The sequence below is a fragment of the Miscanthus floridulus genome, chromosome 1, assembly GCF_019320115.1.
Source record: "Miscanthus floridulus cultivar M001 chromosome 1, ASM1932011v1, whole genome shotgun sequence".
NCBI classification, from domain to species: Eukaryota; Viridiplantae; Streptophyta; class Magnoliopsida; order Poales; family Poaceae; genus Miscanthus; species Miscanthus floridulus.
Window position 1 is genome coordinate 5,880,087 of NC_089580.1, and position 9,559 is coordinate 5,889,645.

The window sequence follows — 9,559 nt, forward strand, 5'->3', positions numbered from 1 at the left end:
TGATTGCATCTTCATCTAGACACTCATGATGCTTGAGTTTTGAAAGAACTTCTTGGGGTGTCATGTAACACCCTAGTGTTACATTGTAATGTTTTGCTGAAACATTTTGTAAGCATCTGGATTTATGTGCATACGTGTATAACATAAGATATAACTCGATGTTCGGCACTTGAAACATTCGTACGAAACATGAGTTCGTGGTTACATTTCATGTAATACTTTGTAATCGCATTGTTCTAGAATGTAAAAGGGCTAAAAGAACATGTAGCTAACGGCGATAAAACTAGGTGTGGTCGGACATGGTTAGCTGGCTAGTACCACGAGTAGACTGAGTTTGGATTCTGATGCAGAATCGTTCGTTTCAACGTCGTTCGCGTATGTTTCGGAAGTGGCCGACAATGCCATGTTTGGCAAACTCTGTGGAGCGATTGACTTAAGAACTAGCGCGATGTAATGACTGCGATCGGTAGTTTGATGAACCGTCTTGTGCATCGAGCAATTAGTTTAGCGATTGGAGTTTTTCGTGCAAGGTTTCTTACTGCTTTAAAAAGCATGCATGACACCTGGCTTAAGCCCTAGGCGCGGTCACCACCCGCTGCTGGCGTACCAGCACCCACCGCCGCGCCCGGCTACGCCCACTGCACCGTGCATGCGCACAACCTGCGCGTCCGGGCCACCTGCCCCGCTGCTCCTCGCCTGCGGTCACTGCCCCGCTGTTGCTCGCCTGCCGCCACGTCTGGCTCGCCCTGCGCGCCGGCACTGGCCACGTTGCCTTGTCACCGAGACGCGACGCACACGTCTTGCCCTGCGCTGCCTTGGCCGGGAGCGCGTCGGTCCCGCGCTGCACGTCGCCTGTCGCCACGCCGGTTCTGCGTCGTTGACATCGTCTTGGCTGCTTGTGCGTTGGACAACAGTGGGATGTGGATTTGGTACTGGTGGGTGTGAGGGGTTGTGTCCTACGGCCAACAGGGCATAGCCTAGTTACACTTTTTCCCTGTCTGTGTCGATTAAGGACCGGTCATTGCATATGACTCTAGGCAAGTCACAGACTATTGTCCCGAGCACATAGTTGGGTATGGGCGCAGGGAAGACTTGCTGCTCTCTTGTCGTGGATCCGGCTCTTTCCGGACCGACTAATGGGAAGATTAGGTGGTGGAGGTCCTTGCGCCGCACTGAGTCCGGGACTCAGAGGCGGGGGCTTAGAGTCCAAGTTTGGACGGGGACCTGGACACCCAGGACAGGAGAGTGGTGGGTTAGTCCTGCTTGTGCCTAGGGTACAAGCGGGGCATGTGTCTTCGGGGCACCCAGCTGGGCACATTGATTCGCGAATCGCTGGGTTATCCGGTACGGCTTGTCTACGGTTTAGCACCGTAGTAAGAACTAGAAGTGAAGATGGAGAAGGAACAGTATCGATTGCTCAACCCTTGCTTGAAAGTAGAACATGTGCTTATATAGATTGACTAGATGAAAACTTAATCCAGCTGATGATAATAATGTATCAATAAGGACTCACTATTAGTATTGCTTTTTGCTAAAAGAGAACCAGCAAACCATAAAGCCTAGCATATTCCTTGGAGTCGGAAAAGTATTCCCACTGGTCGGATAAATCTTGCGAGTACATTGTGTACTCAGGGTTTATTTTACCCCTGTTGCAGGTGATGCTTGAGGAGTACCTTGTGTGGAGGATTCTTCTGGTGGGCTCAGACGAATCCTCGTTATCTTATCGTTAGATGTTATCTTTTAATATTTCGCTGTTTATCTTTCCACACTCTGTATTTGGTATTGTAATAATGCACTTTTTAAGAAACTCTAATGTATGAGATGAACTTGTGTTGTAACTCGTTCTCATTATTGGATCCTTGGGAAAAATGTGGATCTTTCGGGTTCTCCCTCGGGGTGTGCCCGACGGACACCGCTCGCGGTAGCTGCTTTCGGAGTGCTTAGTGTGTGGTGGAAGACGAGCGCCTCCGTAAGTACGCTATTTTGGGTGGTTCTGCCACAGTTGGTACCAGAGCCAATAATGGTCACGAGTTCCTCACTCTTTTACAAAACTAAAAGTTTGACCAACAAAAGTTTTGTGAAAAGTAGGATGCGATTAAGTTAAGTTATATAAGTATAAGCCCTAGCTATATGGTATATCTAGGATAGCAGCACTGGTTTTATCTAATCAGTTTTCTGTAGGTACACTGACTTACGTGACGTAAGAAATCGCTTAGTATACGGAAAGTGAGTGTGCGATGTGCCAAATTTTTTTACGAATGCCGCTATATTCCGGCTTGAGTGAACATATAGGTCGAAGCATGCATCTTATAATAGCATCTTGCTTGAACTAGGAATTCCCCTTCACGTATAATGAAAGTAGTAAATTGGTAGGACTAACTAAATGAATGCTTTAATAAATGTGCTACCATCTCTTTAATCCCTGGATTCTGATCGAAAAGGTGTCCTAATGGATGGTTCGTCTCTCTTACAGATGAATCTGAGGTCCGGACGTGGGAGCACTAGTTCGGGAGTGGCCAACGAGGGCCATGGTGACAGTGCTCAGGCCTTTGAGCATGGCAACGAGGGAGCTCGTGAGGTTCCACCCTTGGTTCCTCATCCTTTCCTGCCACCGCCACCACCCCCGCCATTGTCCGCCATGGAGGTCATGGTGGAGTTGTTGGCTGCTCGTCAGGAGTCAGACACTGCTCATTAGGAGATAGCTCGTGCCATGGAGATTATGGCACAGGCCGTCGTGGGTCTTGCCCGTGGAGGCCCCGGGGGCAACGGTGGGAATGGGGGTGGTGCTCGCCGTCCTGAGGGGCAGTCCTCTTACCAGGACTTCCTCAAGACCCACCCACGCACGTTCACACCATCGGACGATCCGTTGGAGGCAGAGCACTGGCTTCGCACGCTGGAGCAGAAGTTTTGGCTGCTCGGAGTGGCCAATGAGCAGAAGATGCACTTTGCGTCCTAGCAGCTTTTGGGGTCCATAGGTGCCTGGTGGGAGACTTTCTAGGCTGCGGAGCTGCTGGATCACCCGGCAATGTGGCAGGAGTTCTCCACCGCCTTCCGCGAGTTCTTCATACCGGCTGGTGTTATCCACCAGAAGGTGACCGAGTTCATGGAGCTGCGTCAGGGGAGCAGGACGGTAATGGAGTATGTGACCTAGTTTAACCACTTGGCTCAGTATGCTGGTAGTCAGGTGGACATGGATGACAAGAAGAGGGATCGCTTCTTTCGCGGTCTCACTCCCGCTCTTCAGGATAAACTGTACCTGGGGAACTATCAGACCTTTAGGGCTCTAATGAACGCTGCCATTGGTCTTGAGGGTTTTCAGTAGGCATCTCAGGCGGATTGGAAGCGGAAGCGGGTGGCAGCTGGATCCTCCAGCCATCCTCATACTCAGAAGGTGCAAATTGTTAGGCGGGGGCCCTATCAACCATCCGGCGGGCCTCTGTTCTAGTCACCCTAGCAGACATCACAGACTTCCTCTGCTCAGTACAAGGCACCTTCGCAGTAGGTGCAGCCCTAGTAGACTCAGGGACAGTAGGTCCCACCTCGTCAGGGATTCGGGAACAAGCCTGGTGCTTGTTTCAAGTGTGGCAAGGAGGGTCACTATGCTAGGGAGTGTCCTCAGCAGCAGGCAACTCAGTCGTCTGCAAATTCCAGGCTTATTAAGAGGACTTTCATCAAGAGGAAGGTGCCCAGCAGATCTGGTCAGGTGCACTTCACGGATGCTCAGCAAGTTGTGAAGCAGGAGACAGTTATGGCTGGTATGTTCACCATCGAATCCCATCCAGCTTTGGTGTTGTTTGATTCTGGTGCATCGCATTCCTTTATGAGCATGGGGTTTATAGAGCAGCACAACTTATCACTATTGGCTATACCGTATGCCTATAACATCCATACTGTGGGTTCTCAGATGTTCATCAACACCCGCATGGATACAGTAAGTTTGGTATTAGCCACCCACACTTACCGTCTATAGTTCATGATAATGCCTGGGCAAGGTATTGATGCTATTCTTAGAATGAACTGGTTGCGGGTGTATGGGGTAGTATTGGATATGAAGAGAAGAAGTGTAGAGTTACGGCTTCCTTCTTCTGAGGATAGGATGTCTCTCATCGTACCCTCAGAACCGGTCTTACCTGTTGCTACCCATGCTGAAGCCATTCCTGATCTTACCTCCATTCCAGTAGTATGTGAGTTCCTGGATGTTTTCCCTAAAGATCTTCCTGGATTGCCACCGGACCGTGAGGTAGAATTCTCCATTGAGCTTGAGCCTGGTACTGCTCCTATCTCCATACGTCCGTACCACATGGCTCCAAGAGAACTGGCAGAAATGAAGAAACAACTGGAGGAGTTGATGGACAAGGGTTTCATCCGCCCAAGTTCATCACCATGGGGTTGTCCAGCGATTTTCGTGAAGAAGAAGGATGGTACACTACGGATGTGTGTGGATTACCGCCCCTCAATGCGGTAACAGTTAAGAACAAGTATCCTCTACCCCGCATAGATACTTTGTTTGATCAGTTAGCTAGTGCCAAGGTGTTCTCGAAGATAGATCTCCGATCGGGCTACCATCAGATCAAGATCAGGCCACAGGATATACCAAGGACAACTTTCTCTACTAGGTATGGGTTGTATGAGTACCTAGTGATGTCTTTCGGTCTCACCAATGCCCCGGCTTTCTTCATGTACTTGATGAACTCAGTCTTCATGCTGGAGTTGGATAAGTTTGTGGTAGTGTTCATTGATGACATCTTGATCTATTCCAAGAATGATGAAGAGCATGCCTGTCACCTCCGGATAGTCCTGACTCGACTAAGGGAGCACCAGCTGTATGCTAAATTCAGCAAGTGCGAGTTTTGGTTAGATCGAGTGCAGTTTTTGGGACATGTGTTGACACCTGAGGGCGTTTCTGTGGATCCCAACAAGGTGCAAGATGTATTAGATTGGAAGTCTCCCAGGTATGTGCACCAGATTCATCAGTTCCTTGGGCTAGCTAGATACTATTGGCGTTTCATCCCTGATTTCTCCAAGATAGCCCAGCCCATGACCAAGCTACTCCAAAAAGAAGCTAAGTTTGTTTGGAGTCTAGCTTGTGAAGAAGCTTTTCAGTCCCTGAAGACTTTTCTAACCACTGCTCCTGTATTGGCCCAACCGGATATTGAGAGGCCCTTTGATGTTTACTGTGATGCCTCGAAGACGGTATTGGGGTGTGTGATTATGCAGGATGGGTGTGTGATAGCTTATGCTTCGCGCCAGCTGAAGAAGCACGAGGTGAACTACCCCACTCATGATTTGGAGCTAGCCACGGTAGTTCATTCTCTAAAGATTTGGAGGCATTATTTGTTGGGCAACAAAGTGCATATCTTCACTGACCACAAGAGCCTTAAGTATATTTTCACTAAGTCTAAGTTGAACATGAGGCAAAGGAGATGGTTAGAGTTGATCAAGGATTATAATTTGGAAGTCCACTATCATCCAGGAAAAGCTAATGTGGTAGCTAATGCCTTAAGTCGTAAGTCGCATCAGGTTGAGGAAATACCCTTGTCACTTCACCACATAGAGGTGCTAGCTCAGATTGCATTGACCTCAGAATTGCTGGAGCAAATTATTCGGGATCAGAAGGAAGACCCTGAAGAGATTCCTCACATCAAGAAGTTGCTAGTTGAAGGACGTGGACCTCATTTTAGCATTGATGAGCAGGGAGTCGTGAGATACAAGAATAGACTGGTGGTTCCGTCTAATGAGGAGCTAAAAAGAAAGATTTTAAAAGAAGCCCATCATTCCAAGCTGTCTATCCACCCTGGTAGCAACAAGATGTACCATGATCTGCGCCAACTATATTGGTGGTCCTACATGAAGCAAGATATCACACAGTTCGTTGCGGAGTGTGACACTTGCGGTAGAGTCAAGGTAGATCATATGCATGCTCCTGGATATCTACAACCTTTGCCCATTCCAGTTTGGAAATGGGAGGATATTTCCCTAGATTTCATTGTGGGTTTACCCCGCACCTCCATGGGTTTTGATTCTATTTGGGTCATTGTGGACCGTCTCACCAAGTCTGCCCACTTCCTTCCGGTGGACACTAGATACACTGTCAAGAAGTATGCGGAGTTATACTTTGATCGGATTGTGACCCTACATGGAGTTCCTCTCACCATCATCTCTGATAGAGGGTCAGTTTTTGTCTCTCGATTCTGGGAGAAGCTCCAAGAATGTCTGGGTACTCGTCTTCTCAAAAGCTCGACATACCACCCACAGACTAATGGTCAAACTGAAAGGGTGAACTAGGTGCTCGAGGATATGCTGCGGGCTTGTACCATCTCTTTTCCTGAGAAGTGGGATCATTGTTTGAAGCTGGCCAAATTTTTATATAATAACAGCTACCAAGAGAGTATCCGCATGGCACCATTTGAAGCTTTATATGGACAGAAGTGTAGGACGCCACTAAACTGGGTTAAAGTAGGAGACTGTGGGTACTTCAGGCCTGATTTCATAAAGGAGGCTCAAGAGAAAGTAAATATAATTCATGAACACTTGAAGGCAGCTCAGAGTCGACAGAAGGCTTACGCAGACAAGCGAAGAAGACCTTTGGAATTTATAGCTGGGGATTATGTGTATCTCAAGGTATCTCCTATGAGAGGGGTACATCGATTTGGTGTCCATGGTAAGTTAGCCCCTCGGTATGTGGGTCCATACAAGGTGTTGCAACAGTGTGGTCCCATTGCTTATCGTCTCCAACTCCCTGAAATTCTCTCGGCAGTTCACAATGTGTTTCATGTCTCGTAATTGAAGAAATGCCTACGAGTTCCTGAAGAATCTGTGGAAATAGAAGGACTTCCACTCCAGCCTGATCTGTCTTATGTGGAGCATCCTATAAAAATCTTGGATGAGAAGGAGAGAGTGACCAGGAACAGGGTGATAAAGTTTTACAAGGTACAATGTCAAAATCATTCAGAAGACGAAGCCACATGGGAGCAAGAGAGCTACTTATCAAAGCATTACCCCCATCTCCTCCTTGGGTCGGATAGTTAGCTATTGCGCCAAATGTACTCCCTACCTCTTTCTCACACTAGGCACATGAAATCTCGGGTCGAGATTTTGTTTTAGGGGGTAGATTTGTAACACCCTGGTGTTACATTGTAATATTTTGCTGAAACATTTCGTAAGCATCTAGATTTATGTGCATACGTGTATAACATAAGGTATAACTCGATGTTCGGCACTTGAAACATCCGTACAAAACATGAGTCCGTGGTTACATTTCATGTAATACTTTGTAATCGCATTGTTCTAGAATGTAAAAGGGCTAAAAGAACGTGTAGCTAACGGCGATAAAACTAGGTGTGGTCGGACATGGTTAGCTGGCTAGTACCTCGAGTAGACTGAGTTTGGATTCCGACGCAGAATCATTCGTTTCAACGTCGTTCGCGTATGTTTCGGAAGTGGCCGACAATGCCATGTTTGGCAAACTCTATGGAGCGATTGACTTAAGAACTAGAGCGATGTAATAACTGCGATCGGTAGTTTGATGAACCATCTTGTGCATCAAGCAATTAGTTTAGCGATTGGAGTTTTTCGTGCAAGGTTTCTCACTGCTTTAAAAAGCGTGCATGACACCTGGCTTAAGCTCTGGGCGCGGTCACCACCCGCTGCTGGCGTGCCAGCACCCACTGCCGTGCCCGGCTACGCCCACTGCACCGTGCACGCGCACGACCTGCACGTCCGGGCCACCTGCCCCGCTGCTGCTCGCCTGCGGTCACTGCCCCGCTGCTGCTCGCCTGCCGCCATGTCTGGCTCACCCTGCGCACCGGCACTGGCCACGTTGCCTTGTCACCGGGACGCGATGCGCACGTCTTGCCCTGCGCTGCCTTGGCCGGGAGTGCGCCGGTCCCGCGCTGCACGTCGCCCGTCGCCACGCCGGTTCTGCGCCGTTGACATCATCTTGGCTACTTGTGCATTGGACAACAGTCTGCCCGCCATCACCTCGCGTCGCACTCGCGCTGGGTACCTTGTTGGATGCTGCCCGTTGCGTCGCCGTACCGTTGCTTTGTCGGCTTGCTGCCATGCCTTACTGGCTGGCGCCTGGAGCCACGCCCTACTGCTTCCCCCTGGCCGTGCACGTCAGTATTTGCATTGACGACCACCGTAGGTCCAAGCCATGCCGCGCCATGATCTCCCCTGTCTCCACTGTCTCCTTGCCCGTCATGAGGATTTCCCCCAATTCGCCTCAACCGTAGCCGTAGACTTCAATTCGTCTTAGGCTCGGCTTCGTCAGGCACCTAGCTACGTCCCGTCCCCACTTTACTATGTGTGTCCTTGCACATGGCCGAAATTTCGTGATTCCGCGTCACCGGCTCCATAAGGCCGAGCCGACGCCCTCCAACGGCGAGCCAGCCCCATAGTGCATCTCGTAGCAATTTAGTGCACCCACAGCTTCGCCGTACCTTCCTAAGCACCCCGCGCACCTCAGCCGTAGCATCGCAGCAGGCCAGCCCCACCGCTGCGGCAGTGCCACCGTCGGTCACCACTGTACCACCGTGAGCTCACGTGGCCAGCCTTGCTCTGACCGCCTCCAACCAAACCGTCAATGCAAGGGTGTCGGTGAGTACTCCCTGGTGCTCGCTAGCTCGTGCGCTGGCCTCGCCTTCACTGTTGCTCACGGGAACACGCTCGCCTTTGCAGGCTAGGAGCCATCGCTAGGGAGGGAGTTCGTCACTGCGCCTCTGCTCATCGTGTCGCCTCCAGTAGCTTCTACTTGTTGTCCAGGTACCTGTCGACCCCTTAGGTAGACCGTAGAGGTTCGGGTGAGGCCGGTGTAGTCGCCCAGTGCCCGCGCCATCGCGCCGGTGCGCGCCCTAGGGGGCAGGGACCTAGTCGCGGTGAAGACGTAGAAGTGGGAGGGTGCTGGTGTAAAACTGCAGATTGGCAAAACAGTACCGTAGGGCTCGTAGCAAATACCGAGTACGTCGGGGGTGCCCGTGCAATTTTGTCGACGTGCGCTGGCCTTTCCCCGTCGCGGGCCGTTGGCCGGCTGGGCCGCGACTCCGCGTGGGCCGCGCGGTGGCCTGCTGTCACGCGTGGGCGGGATGACGCGCTGGACTGGGCTGCGCGTGGTGGGCCAGTGAAAGAGGATTCAGTTTTCCTTATTTCCTGGAATTAGAATTGCTTATTTATTTTCTGTTATGAATCCAACTTCGATAAATCGTAGTAAATTGCATGGTTGTCAAAAAATAGCGAAACTAAGTTTGTTAGGTTCGCAAAAATGTCATCTACCTGTTAGTATAGTTAGTTCACCATTAGCTGTTAGGATGGTAGACTCATGAGATTTAAGTAGAAAGCTTAGCGTTATATCGATCAATAATTGCAGGAATTGTTGTGGCGAACCGACAATAGCTTTAGCTTTGAAATCGTTACAGTAGGTTCCTTAGGTATTTATATACTTGCTGTAAAATTTGTAGCCATAGAGCAAGTTGCTTAATAGCATAATTATTATCCTTGCTTTAGTGTATGTATCGTAAACTGGCATTAGGAGTAGGAATATCCGTAGTCACCGTAAGAAGGT